The sequence below is a fragment of the Agelaius phoeniceus genome, chromosome 4 (genome assembly GCF_051311805.1).
Source record: "Agelaius phoeniceus isolate bAgePho1 chromosome 4, bAgePho1.hap1, whole genome shotgun sequence".
Lineage (NCBI taxonomy): Eukaryota > Metazoa > Chordata > Aves > Passeriformes > Icteridae > Agelaius > Agelaius phoeniceus.
This window is the reverse complement of record NC_135268.1, coordinates 49,845,765-49,860,874: the sequence shown is the minus strand read 5'-3', so window position 1 is coordinate 49,860,874 and position 15,110 is coordinate 49,845,765.

The window sequence follows — 15,110 nt, the reverse complement described above, 5'->3', positions numbered from 1 at the left end:
TTCATTAGCAGAACAATGATTAACTGGTAGTACGACTTACAATGTTATAGAAGAGTTATACCATAGCTGCATTTTAAAATAACTTAAAATGAAGTTTACCAAGTTTTTACTCAGTAAGTATGTCCTAGAAAGAATTCAGAAGTAAAGAATGAAAAGAAGAAAAATGTAACATTTGATTCTGAAAATTAAGGGTAATCTAACTACAGCAGTTATCACAGCTATTGTTAAGTCTCCCTCATGTTTTGCTATTTCTAGAGTACCAGTTCATGCAGCTACGTCCACCAAGGTGAAGTTTCATTTTCAACTCTTAGCAAACTGCTAACCTCTATAATGTCTGATCATCTCAGTTTAGATAAAATGGCTTCATCTTGTTTATACCGAATCCATGGGGTGATATGATACAGGATTATCTTCTGTCCCTCAGGAACGTAATTCAAAAATTTCTTTTTAGGAATGGAAAAATCCTGATTTGCCTGAGTTTTGCCTGTTTATTTAAACTATAAAAGTGATTTGATTACTTTTGCTACTTTCTGTTAGAAATACAAATATACATACATCTATACAAAAACTGGGAATAATTATCAGACAAAAAACTTCCCAGGAGGAAGTTTAAATAGGAAAAAATACAATGAATTGTATTGGAACATGGTCAAATAATACTTTAATAGGCATTTAATATACCACAGTTAGACAAGAAAGTTACCTGTAAATCAAAAAGAGAAAAAAATTGGAACTTAAAATTGAGCCATATATATTTCTCTCCTTATATAAAATTATTATATAACATATCATTATGATACATATTATACACAAACTATACACATATATTACATTAATATCCCTGTGGATATACATGTATAAATGGACACATACAATACAAAAATAGAAAATAATATTAGTTGGAAATGAGAAGTAGATGATCAAAAAAAAAAAAAAGAAGGTAAGTTTAAGTAGTTGACAGGAAAGTGACATGACTGATAGAAATAAGGACTGCCCAAGTGCACTAAAAGCAGACAAAATCATACTGCTACTGCCATGCTCCTATCAGATGTAAAAATAAAAGTATCAATAAAACAAAAAGACAGATGCATTTATTAGAAATGCTAAAATCACCATTTTAAAATTCTGTACCTAAAAGTTTTAGAAGAAATTGTTAAAACCTTTCTATTTTGTTGAGTAACAAAACAACAGGAAAGTTTGGGAAGATCAAAAATAAGTAAACATGCTATCTCGTAAAAGGCTAAATAAGATGCCTTGAGTAATTATAGGCCTATTCCCATGAGATTGATCCTAGCAAATTATGGGCTCAAATAATAACTAACTGCATTGATGAATCCAATCAACATGGGCTTTTGGAAATGAGCTCATTTCAAAGTGATTTATTTCCTAACAAGATTTGTAGTTGGGAAGGGTAACCACCGATGACCCGTATTTATACAAAGCCTTTTACTTTATTTTGGTTCAATAGATATGTAACCATCCCTGCTTAGTGTGACACCCATTACACTGATTAAATAAATGCTATCTGATGTGTCTCAAATGTAATTGGGAAAGAGGGGAGGATTTGCATTGATGCCTTATAGCACAGAAGCTTTCCAAAGATCACCTAGCAGACACTCAGGTATGTCACAGGTACCTGATGTTCAGTCCATCACTCAGAGACCACACTAGTCAAGGCTGTCACAGATGCATTAACATAAAGGAAAAATAAAGTATTGCACTTAAAGCCTTTAGAACAGAGTTTGAAGGTAACTTTACTTTCTTTGAATGGCAGGTACAGAGGATGCTAATAATCTACGGGGAAGATAGTTAGGATGAGGTCTAATCCTCAAAGATGAAAATGAGAATTTAAGCTGGGGGATACAAAAAAGATGAAGAAAATTAATGAAAAGTGTGAGAATTTCAAGAAGAAATTCAAAACTTTTCTTAAAGGTTAACTCCTAGGTCTTCATTTACCTACTTTTTTCCCGCTTTCCTGAAAAGGAAAATAGATGCAGTAAAAAGTGAAATGTCATCCCTTTTCATAAGTTTACATTTTCATTTTCAGGTTTTGTTTTTTATGAAATGGGATGATACTTCAACTTTTTAAAACTTTCAGGTGAGCATTTTTTGAAAAAAATAATAGAATGAATTGAGATTAAATGGGAAAAGATAGAAAAGACTATAGAACTCTGGCTTTAGACTCAGCTATGTAACCCTACATTTATTATTCAAAGTAAGCTGATGAGTATGGCAAATCCATTATAATAATTAGTCAAAATTTTATAGTTTTTTGAAATGTAAAAATTGATCTTATTAAGGATTAATTCAGCAAGCCTTAAGCTTAATTACTTACATTTACAGGCCCCATTAATAATTTCGTTAAATGGACATTATTAAAATGTGCTCCTAAAGAAGAGAGGAAAATTTAATTGCCAAGAAATATACCATTTACTATAAAATAGGGTGTTTTTTACCAAATTAATTACTTACATTATATAAAGTGGCTGCATAGTGAATTTTATGACTCTAACATAGCTATTGCAAGAGATAAATTCTTTCCTGTAACCGGTCTTCAGAGGGTGGATAAGATGCAAATAAAAAGAAAAGAGAAATCTGAAGCTATTAGTGTTTTCTTTTTTATGCATAACAAGTTTGCTAGACTTGAACAAACAAGTGAGAAGTTACAGGTTCCTGCATGAGTAATTGTACCTATCAATACCCATTACAAATCAAACACACGATTCTCCTGCTAGTCATTATTAGGAAAAGACAGTAAAACAGAGGGCATCATTATATCACTGCATGTATCTGTGATTCACTGACAAGCTGAATATTATAAGCAGTTCTAGCTGTGCTCCCTCAGAAAGTATGTGGAAGGGTGGTGACATGCTGAGAGAAGAGCAGGGGAGGTGTGTGTGGAACAGGCTCCATCTAACAACAACCAGGTCAGGTCCTTGGGCTGGAGAAGCAATCCTTAATAGGGGCTCATGAAACTGTGTGACAGGGACTGCTGGGTAGGGAAAAGCTGGGGCCTCTTTCTTCTGTAAAACAAACAAAATTCAAAAGGTGTTCAAAACTAGGAAAAAAAAGGTTCATGAGTGACAGACGGCTGGAAAGCCATGTCAAAGAAAGTTATGCATGTTAAATATCTCTATGGATCTGGAACAGGTCCATGAAAGTTAAAACAACCAAGAATTACTGAATGCATAAAAACACTATGCAGCTCAAGAACCAATAAACAAGAATTCATGATCATCCTTGTGTATTCAATCATTGTCATTGTTAAACAGGGAGTTCCTTTTTTGACTTACATGACCATTCAAATGCTTTATGTTTGTGAAGGAGGAAAGCAACACATAAGATTACAGATTAAAATCCAACAGGGAAGAAACTCACTGCAGAAGACCATAACATTTTTAATTCTCCATGGGCTGAATTTGCTCACTTCCAACAATTACCAAAACACTGCTTTGTATGACTTCTGTGATACCTTTCCTTCAAACTCTGCTTCTACTTCTGATTGGAGTCCTTGTTCTCCTACCTCTGTTGTGAGTTAGCTGACTTCCAGTTTCCGATTCATAATATATATCTTCTCCATCCAGACTTTTTTCTATCAGAAGCACAAAAAAAACCAAAACCAAAACCAAACCAACAAACCAATGAACAAAACCACCAAAAAAAAATCCCCTTCAGATGAAGCTTTTTTTTTCATGTATGAATCACACACAGGAGCTGGTTCCCAGCTTAATTCTCTAGTGTCTAATAAGCATGAGTGATGTTTTTATCTTTTGCTTAGTGTAGGTACCAACAAAATTTCTTACCTCCTAGTAGCTGCCCATTGTCATGATATTTGTAGAAACCTTATAAGCATTAAGAGCTCTCTCTCTCTGTTCAACATATTCAAAAGTACCCAACAAATTCAAAATTGTTGTGGAGAATGCCAAAACAGGTAGATAAGAAGCATGGTGCAGCAATACTTTGTCCTTAAGAAATAAAGGTTTGTATGAATTTGAAAGATAGCAATAAATAAATAAATCTCACTTCATTAATTTTTCCTTTTTTATTTTCTTGTATCCTTTCTGTTGTTTCACTCTAGCACAGTTTCTTTCAAATCTTCCTTTTCTTGGGGACAATCAATACATAGAGGCATATAAATTACAATATATATTTACAAGTACAATAGGTATGTACATGAACTCAATTTGAAAAAAATTACAATTAAGGATATAGAATAGAAAACTTATTTCTTGAGGTAAACTTGTTTGAAGTGCAAGTATCTAATTATATTGGCTTGCATTAAATAAATTTTCAGGAATACTGAACCAATAGTCAATGTACAAAAAAATGCAATTTTTAAAATATTTTGTTGTTGTGGTAGGGCTTTTGCTCAATAGAACGTGAATGGTCTTATGCAGGAAGGAGGTATCATCACTGGTAAACTGAAAATGGAGTTTGGCAGCCTTACTAACTATTTATTTAAACAATCACAATAAAGATATTCAGCATTTCAAAAATGTGTTGCACATCTGCTTTTCATGGGCCTCTTGAAGTAACAAAACTGCAATACTGAATCCTGCATAGGCATAGTTATTATTCCCAAATTGAGCTAGGAACAGCAGATATGGCAATATTTAAGAAAAAAAGTTTCTTCTCTGTGGAGGTCATGAAGCTCCTAAGGGCAACTGTAATTATTTCTTTAGAATAAGCAGATACAGACTGTGTAAGCTATAAAGGTTTCAAAAGTGCAGTTACAGCACTTTGTGTCAATAATCTATGGATCACAAATTGCCTAAGGGGAATGTTAACTCCATAAAGTGAGTTTTACTTTTTTGGAAAAGCATATAAATGAATTTGGCATCCTTAAAGGGCTTCTCAGGCAAAATTTCAGCTTCTTGTCTGTGCCCAGAGTAATTATGTATATAGCAATACAGCCGTGCTTGGAACCAGATGAAGAGCAGAAAAAAGATGCTGGCGATTTGTAAAATTTGCAGTAGACCTGTCAATATATTTGCTATTTTGTATGATTTTACATATGTAGTGGTCTCATAGGACAGAAATGTTAAACTAAGAGAAGGCCATAGATTAAAAGCCTTTGTTGCCTGTTTCTATTTTGCTCTGACAGAAGGGGAGGAAAGGGAAGAGGAAATAAATCCAAATCTTGGAAATAAAACTAAATCACCAGCTAAGCATTTACTTTTAATTAAACTGGGCATCCTGATGAATTTCTATTTGGCTGAATATATTTTGACCTTGCCCAGACATCAGACAGATCCCACACAGATCCCACACAGATCCCACCTGCTACTAATAGAAAGGAAGGGGCTGGAGGCACAGGGTCTGTTCCCTTGAGTGGCCAAATCTGTTGTGGCAGGCAGAATCTTCCTGGGCCCAGCCTAGTTTGAACAGGAAAAAGATACATGAGCCACATTTGTTTAGAAGCAAATTCCACACACTCAATGCCAAAATGGAGAGGCAGGGATCCCTGAGCCCAGGATTCATCCTAGCCAAGGTCATCCAGGGTGCAGGCTTGTTATGACACAGAGTATACACTCAGTTGTAATCCAAGCAAGGGATTAGTGCCACAGTCCACACTGTGATTAAAGACCTTATATAAAGACCTTGCTGCTTATAAATTTGCAAAGTCTTAAGTATCTGGGATGAGACTCCCCATATGTTTTATTTTCAAGGTGAACTAAATTCAGTGAAAAAAATGCTCACTGTTTTCTGAGAATCATTTTAGAAGTAACTAAAAAAATATGGTTATGAAATTAAAAGCATTTGATCAGGAATGAAAATGAATGAGCAGTATAATTCAAATTACATTTGTACATAGGATTTCACTCCTAATGTTTTCAGACTTCATTTCCTTAGCCTAGGTTTTATGTGTTGTTACTCTATATCACAGTAGCCATTGTAAGACAGATAGAGAAGACATAGTAAGACAGATAGAGAAAGAAGAAGAAATTTACTGGCTAAAAGCCAACCTCAGACATTCCACCAACAGGGAGCCAAGGTAATTGTCTTCTTCTCAACATAAAAAGATTGTCAGTGGAATAAATAAAAGAAAATAAATACAACTATAGTTGTAGAAACTTGAGAGTCAAAATTCAGAAAGGAAAATTGTTTTCAAAAATGCTTATTAATTTTTTTAATTGCTCTCTACTGTTATCTTTATTTTAACATGAAGATAAGTAAAGAGAAAAAAATTAAAAAACAGTTCTGCTGAGATAACTAAGAAAGGAAAAAATGTAAATGTTGATAAGATTTACTAAAGTGCTTGCTGCATTCCACTTTACTCCTTTTAAAACTCCTTTCTGAAAGATAAAAAGGAAAAGACACTCATATATTTTACTATTAAACAATTCTTATTTATTGATACAGAATGAAGAAGTATCCAGAAATATATAATGTAATTTTCAAACAGGGACATTAATTTATTGCGCTGGACAAGTCATAGAATATAGATACTGCTAGCTCACAGGAAACTTATATAGACCAAAAAGTTAAGTACATGATTCAGAAGGTGTGTATTCTTCTATTGTCATTGAAAATAAAAAGCAAGAATACAATTATCATTCACAAGATAGTGTGTTTTGAAAATCAAATCCTCAAAGCTGTGCTTTTGGAATACCTTTAATACATATGTCCAATATGAACAGTCCCTTCTCTTCTGCTCAAAAATATTTTCTTCACTTGCAACTCTTTTCAGGCAATAACCATCAAAAAGATTTTAATTGTCTCTTCTCTACAGCTGGATGGATCTAGTTTTCTAATACAGCCAACTTAATGAGAGAGAAAAGCAATTAAAATTGGGATTAATGACCTTGGCCTGATCTATGTCTGGAGGGAACTGAATCACAGCAAGGTACATGGATTGTGTTCCTCTAGACATGGTTCACATGGCTAAATAAATTCTGTTGTCATCCTCAGGACTGTCCTGGTCATTGGGACCTCATTTTTAAACAACAAAGTGCTAAACTATCTTTTCTGTTTCCAAAACTAAGCTCTTAAGAAGAGATGGCATACCAATGGAATTAAAGAGGATATAACAAATGTCAAAAAAAAAGATGAAAAGTATGGAGGCTGGAATTCTTCATGCTGGAAAAAAGGACAGGAGAGACATGATGGAGAGCAAGAGGAATGCACTGGAGGCCTTGGCCAGGCCTGTGTGTTTCCAGCACCTCCTGCTTCGGCTGCTGAAGGAAAAATACTGTTCTGGGCAAAGCATTCATCTCACCCAGAAGGGCATTTCTTATGTTCTTACTGATTTCTAGAGTTGTAAGTTATCCTAAAGTATACATTTAATCAATGGAAAGATGGAGGTGAGTCGAGTCTAAAGAGTTTTGGAAAGTCTTTTTCTATTATACATATGCAGAAATTCCAGTGAGGCCATTTTTTTATGGATAATGAAATTAGCCATATTAAGCTCTATATACTGTCTTTGATTTTTTTCAAATTTAAGGAAGGCTGGTGTTCCAATCAACCTCCATCCTTCTGCTACCCCTGTACAGTGTATTGCAAAGTATGCATTGGGCTGCCAGGGGTGACCAGTGCTTCCTTGAGAGAAAAACCTAGCAGCTCCCAGTCCACTAAAGTGCTGAGAAGTGTGATATGGCTGTAAGGGCAGCTGGGATGGTGGGAGGTTGATGAGGAAACATGGCTTTTGCCCTAGGCAAGCCCATCAGATATGGGTTCTGCAGGGGGCAACTACATTGCTGAGTACACAGGCCATGCAGTCACAGGCCGGCTAGCTTTCCTTTTTCTAGAAAACCGGAAAAATTTAACATTTTTTAATGTGCTTTGTCTATTTTGTAAATGTCTTTTATCTTTTTGGAAAATTTATTTTCTAAATATCTTAATTTTCTTGTTCCTACACTCTCGAGTTCCTACATTTAGTCAGAAACTTCTTGAAGCTGGCTGCACTAAACCAAAGACTAGTTTTAAGAAAATGTTATTTCTTTGCTAGGCTGTCATGGGGAAGTACTGAGTCCCTGAGACACCCATACTAGGGAAGCAGAAGGACTGCAGTATTGTATTTCCACAAATATTCCCAGTTAATGCAATTGTTTTATAATTACTAAATGCAAAAAAAGGTTAAACCTCAGGCAGAAGATGGGCAGGAGAATTGAATGGATCCAACCATCGAAGAGGAAAGACCTGTGGGTGGGAGAAAAAGGGAGACACAGACATACATTATGCCATAGCATGCCACACTTCCTGTGGCACACAAGACATTCTGTTACAGCATTTGTGCTGACTTTGGTCAGGGAACTCATAAAATGAGGACAGATAGCAGACATCTGCCTTGGAAGGAAGCCAAATGGACAACATACTGCAGCAGACAGAGACTGACTTATTTACAGCAACAACAAAGGAAATACCTATTTCCTTGAAGAGCTTGGAAGCAGGATTTGCTCAGACTTCAAACAAATCAGGCCAAAAGGCCTAGGTCTCAAAGAAAACGAAAAGATGCCAACTGCTCAACAGGCTGGAGTCGTTCAGAAACTGTCTTTTGAAGGTGGAGCTGGACCAGGGCCACTTCACAGGATTGCTGTCAATATAAACTCTAAATACACAAGTTCATGGAAACAGGGGGAGTAAGGTCCCCTTTTTTTTTTTTTTTTTTTTCTTTTTAATGGGCATTCCAAATTAAATAGTTAGAACTAATGTTTTTCTGACTATCAAAGTGAGTGGTTACTAGGTTTTCCTCTTCTTGATGTTAGGTTTGTCCTTCTGCAAGGAGACCTGCCTGTCTTGCATGACATCTCAAGGACAAGTAATAATGCAAATGAACTATTTTCTCTGTAGACTCTCACCCTTCATAACCTTATTCTTTTAGTGCCATGGGAAAGGAGCGATAGGAATAGGTAAAATGGATTGATCAACACATCACTGAGCAGACCTCTGGCATCCTGAAAATGTGTCTCCAGGCCTTGTATATAATAGGCAAGGCATACAGCATATTACAGTTTAGCAGCAATCTTTATTCTCACTGAAGCAGAGGTAATTAAAATCACCACATGTACAGAGGCACTTGCAATTTAATATCAAAGGCAAACTTGGGACACATATACCCCACACCCCTCCTTGCTCCAGATTTAGTATGAAATAAGACAAAAATGTGGAAATAATTATCACTTTGATGCTGCAGGTGCTGCACTGCTCAAAACATCTATAACTAGTAGGTACTCATTTTCATGTACTGCTGGTAGCTGAAAGATATTGCTGCTTCACTAATTTAACCTCTCTGTCTGAATGAAGCTGTATTTTTTAACAAAAGTCTTTATTTTCATACATACAGCATTGTTTCAATTGTTTGCTTAAATAATTTTTTTTGCTGATTTCTAATTATCATTGAATCACTTGATTTTAGGCATCTATTGTGATGATATAGATGTAAAATAGGTTTCATACAAAGAACTGAATATTTTTCAGGTTAGCTCACAGTTAAGTGACATGAGTGACTTAAGTTTGTTAAAAATCCCCATGAGAAAGCAGAATCAGAGCCACTAATCTGGGAAAATTCAGGTCCATTGAAAGTAATCTAGAAAAGTAATGCACTTCCTCCACCTTGGTAGATGATAAATAAAATAAATGAACTATGAAAAAGATAAAGAGCATTTTTTTAATGTTTATGAGCCCCATTCTTAAAAATGTTGCTATTATTTTTTAAAAGTTTAAGCAGCATATTTATTAAATTGTTAAAAAACCACTTGTGATAGACCAAGGCACATTTTTACACTGTACAAACCAGTTATCCGTGCACAGAAAATCAATCTTTTATAGTTACAAGCCAATCTTTTGCCTTTCCTATCTCTGTTTACTCATGCCTAATTACAGAATGTCTCTTGCTGTATTCCTATTAAATATTAACACATAAATAATGGCTGTACTATAGAAATAGCACAACATTAACTGAAACAGAACATATTTAACAAAGGGAAAGAGCAGAAATGGTTCAATACTAAATAAGCTACAAAACTTTGGTCCGTATCATATAGAAGGAAGAAAATACAAGGTAAATATAATATTCAGTTAACTCTTTTGTCATTTACCTAGTCAAGACCTCCTAAAGCATAACAATCTCACAATTACTCATGCACCTGCTAGGATTTTTAACTCGTTTTCTTTCACTATACCTTACAACTATTAATGGCTTTTTAAAAACAAAAAAAGGTGTAAAGACAATGTTTTCATGAGGCATTTTAAGATGTTCTAGAAAAGTACTTTGCTGACCTTCATCTACTTACACTAACAGAAGGCAGAACTACGATGTTAATCAAACTATCTTCTTCACCATGAATCAATTATTAGTGGCCCACATGGCAAATCTGGGTTCATTAATTCTGTCAATACCACTTATGTTTTACAGGGGGGGAAAGGAAATGGCTTTGGGGGAAACAAAAACTATTTTCATACCTTTCTGGAAATGACTGGGAAATGAACAAATGCAGAGTAGCATTCTACAGCTGGGATTCCTTGGAGAATGGCTAAGGCTTGGCTGCCTTGACATGACAACTCCAAAACTCTGATTTTTTGTTTTGAGAGAATAAGACAACTGTTAACATTTTAAAACAAAGCAACTTGCTTTGTTTTAAAAAAGGAAAGGACGAAAGTATGGGCCTAGGAGACAGAGCTCCAGCTACAGTCTAGAACAGCAGCAATAGCAGTGCCCAAAGAGCCCCAGAGCACTCAGCAAAGACAGAGGCCACACTGGTTCAACAAACCATTAATCTTAGAAGGGAGGAAGAGGTATAAGAAAAAAATAAACAAGAAATGAAAGAAGGTGTAAGGTGGCAATAATTACTGTAAATAAGGAGATGAGAACTACAGATTTTTGGTAAGAGAGTTCTTTAGGAAATTTAAAGATGATTCATTGCCAACTCTAATATTTTCAGAGAACAAAATCCATTCCTCAGGAGAAAAAAACCTCCAATCATATTTATGCATTGGGGGTGATTCACCTTTTAGAAGAAAAATAATGCTTATATTATTAATAGAGAACACTTTTTTTTGGTCAAAATCCTATCCAGCAACCTTTATATATGTAGTCACACAGTAAGGAGGGTTTAATTTGTTATTCTAATAGCAATACTAGAAAACATTGTGTGGTTCAATTTTAAAATAGCTGTATCCAGATAATTTGCATACAAAACTTTTAATACTGCCTGACAAGCTCTGTGAACCATTAACATGGCTTTCCAGCAACTCTTGAAATGCTGTCAGTTCAAGAACAGTGACAGAGAGGAAATGTGTTTAAGTTTTTAAAGAGGGCAATTACAGACCTGTCAGCTAGATGCCAATCATATGCAAAATAATGGAACGGATGCTACAGGACTATAATCAAGAATTAAAGAAGGATATCATAATTAATGCCAGTCAACTTGGATTTGTGAAAAATATACTGCATCAAAATAATTTTTTTTCTTGTTTAAAATAAGGTTACAAGTTAAGTTGACAGTGGTGGTAAATAACACTCTCAATACAAAATATGTAGGTTTCTAGTTGGCATGTAACTTTAATAACATGCTAATTTTTATTATAAAATTGCAATAAAGCTTTTAAACTGAACATCAAATGGATTGGTGTATTTGCTAGGTCTCAAAGGTTTGGTTTGAGGAAATGGTCATCATGTACGTGTGTGTCTAGTGGAAGTCTAGGAGAGCTTTTCCTTGCTTATAAACATTTTAACAATTCTGTTTATTATTTCTAGGAAAGTAAATTCTAATTCAATTTAAAATAACACAAAGATTGAGGATTATTTAGATAATGAGAAGCATAAATCACTGATACAAAGCAATCTGAATTGTACTGTAGGGTAGGCATTATCAGACCTGGTATGTGATGGGCCCAAACGTAGTTACCCCTCTAGGTACAAAGTGGTTTCTGCTTCTATGGCAGCAGCATCAGCTTCAGAAATTTTGTGGCAGCACAATTACCCTTTAACACATAAATAGTTTAATAATGAGGAAGGGAAAGCTATGCTACTAGCCTTTTCTCATTAAAAAATCATTAATAGAGAACAATGCAAATGTGATAGGGAAATTGATTAACCGGGAAATAAAGGAAAATAATAAAAGAAATGTAATTCCTTCAATCAAATCCTTAGGGAACTTAGTCTGGCTTACAAATACCTTAAGGGGGGGGCTACTAATCAGGTAAAAACTTGTAGAAAAGAGAATCTTTCCAGCTGGTCTTTTCAGTCCTGGCAACAGGACATTGAGTAATTCAGAATAGATATAATTCCACTTTTAAAGATCTAAAACTAGGCAGCTGTTAGAGTAATCATCCAATAAAAAATATTCTGCATCACTTACAGCCTTCTGTATCAAGACTCTTTAGTTTTATTAGTAATTGTATTATAGTGGAAGAATTAAATCCAGAAAGTGCTAGAAACTCTTATTAAGTGCATGAAAGACCTTTTTTCCCTTCTGTCTAGATACATATGATGCTTTTTTGAATATTTTGAAATGCCTAGAATGAACTTTGGATGAGTTCAATTTACTTCATTAACTTTATGCTTTTTCTGTTCAGAATGATCTAATATATTCCTTATGAAGTATCCTCTAAGATTTAGAACATTCTCAATAAAACAAACTGGATAATAGAAGGGTGAAAATACATTTTAAAATGCTACATTTCCATGAAAAAGCTACTTCACTAGAAATAAAAAAAAAACCAACATTTTTCTCAACATATAGTTTGTTAAAGCAATGAAATCATAGAATAGTTTGGTTTGGAAGGGACCTTTAAAAATCATCTACTCCAAGCCTCCTACAATGAGCAGTGACATCTTCAACTAGATCTGGTTGCTCAGAGCCTTGTTGAACCTGATGTTGAATGTTTCCAAGGATGGGGCATTTACCATCTCTCCAACTGGCCTGTTCCAGTGTTTCACCACCCTCACTGTTAAAAACTTCTAATCTGTGTTAGCCCTCTTTGAATTTAACATCATTACCCTGATAAAAAGAAGTTTGTTTCCCCATCTTTCAGTCTCTGTCAGAGACTGAAATATTATAGCTTATGACCTAAGCATTTTCATGAAAGACTTTTGCCTATTATAGCAGAACTGTGTTAGAAAAGCTGCAGAGATGACCACCACACCCTGAATGGGGCTCTGAGAGGCCCTACACTGTTCACTAAGGATGATAAGATAAAGTAATAACTCAGGATGGGGACATTCTCAACCTTGTATCAACAGGGATGAACCTATTAAATACGTTCAAACTGTTTTGTAAACACAAATCAAGCTAATATGAACCCATCTAGTATTCATTAAGCCTTCCAAGAAAATCTTAAAATAGGCAATTTTCCATTAGACTGGTAAACATATGCAAAGATCTGTATACCAAGAATATAATATAGGGGATAATAAGGGAAAGAAACTTTCTTAATCACTTCTTATTAAAAATACATATAAATCATGAGCCCAAGGAAGTTAACAGAATATAATTCTAAAATATTGTCTTTCTGGTAAGTGGACTATAGAAAATACATGTCTTAAATGAAAGAAGTTTCCAATATAAAGAAAAAGTAGCGATTTTTCTCTTATGTATTTAATTATATAGGCTATGGCCTAGAAACATGCAGTTTGTAATTATTTATAGAAACAAGGAAAAATGCATTCTTTTTATTAGACAGACACAATAATCTCAGATACTTTTTTTCACAGACTAAAATACTGCCATTTTCCTCAGTTTCTGCTGTGACTTCTGAAGATTAGAGTGGAAGATACTAACTACTTTTTCTGCTTTATTTTAAGGCAAGAAGTATACACGCATCTGCTACTTTTGTCAGCTTGGCTACAACAGAAATATTTGGCCATCAGCATCATGAAGTGCCAAGAAATAAAAGATTAAACTGCATTTCCAAGCACAATTGGAGAGAAGAACTTGATATATTGCAGCAATGTGACAAGTCAGTGTCAAGGAACAGCTCCAAAATGGAAATTTGTCCTAAGAGGCAAAATATTAACTCCAGTCACTGCTGGCCCTTTGTCCATCATTGCTTTGGTTAAGAAAGGTGTAGAGCAGATACAACAGCAAGTATGGATATTGCACAGGGCACTTTTTGATGACAAAAAAAGAGGAAGAAAAGGATAAGGGAAGAAAGATAAAGGATTTGCTAGATTTTGTCCTCCCAAGAACAAGGGCCTGTCAGACTCAAATACTGTGGAGAGCTTTGTGGACAGTTGGCTAGCTGAGAAAGGTCACGTCGACATAATACTGTTGGTTAAGTTAGAAGGAGACAAGTCTAGGATTCAGCAGTCAGTGTCCAACCACTGACAAGGACATTGTGCCCTTGGTGCAAAAACTGGATAGAGGAGAGGATCTTTTGCCAAAAATATGAGGATAGTTTCAGCAGAATAACCACAAGAATGTAGAAGTAGTAACAAAATAACCATAAGAATATAGAAGTAGGCGTGGTTGACCGATAAGTAATTAACCAATAATGAGCTCAGCTTTGCAGTATGTATAAGCTTCATTAACACCAATGTAAATATGTGTGAACTATCAATAAAGTTCGAGACTTGCTGATCACTCATATTGAGTGCCGCATTTCTTCCGCCAATTTCCCACAAAATACCCTGAGGAAAACTGAGTGACTACTCCAGCTAAAAAACTGGCAGACCAGGTTAGTTAATTAAGGTGTCTGTTCAGGCACCTCACTCTGCCACATAGACATTTATTTAGAAGACCAATGTTAGTGACCTGTCCTGTAATATGTTTAGTTTGAGACTTCAGGTGTTTTCCTGGGTAAACTTTGTCCTTTTAATTCAGGTCATTACTGTGCCATATCAAGTCTTTGAATTTGGCTTAGGAGAATGTATTTTACAGATGGTGAAATTTCTGCCAATGTTATCTTTTAGGTAGTAATCCCCTTTTAGCATCTGCTGGCAGCAGTGCTTCCAGTGAGAAGAAAGGCTTTTGTCCCAGCCATTGCATTTGCACAGTAAGTAGTTGTGTGAAATAGAAATCTGTTCTGTTACAGAAATCCTCACCAATGAAATAAAGAAACAATCTCTCTCTCTTTTTTTTTTTTTTTTACTTACAGCTATTGAATGTTGCTTTGTTCTTATTTCTGCATTTCCACAATCTCACAGTGCTATCAAAGATTGCTTCCAAATG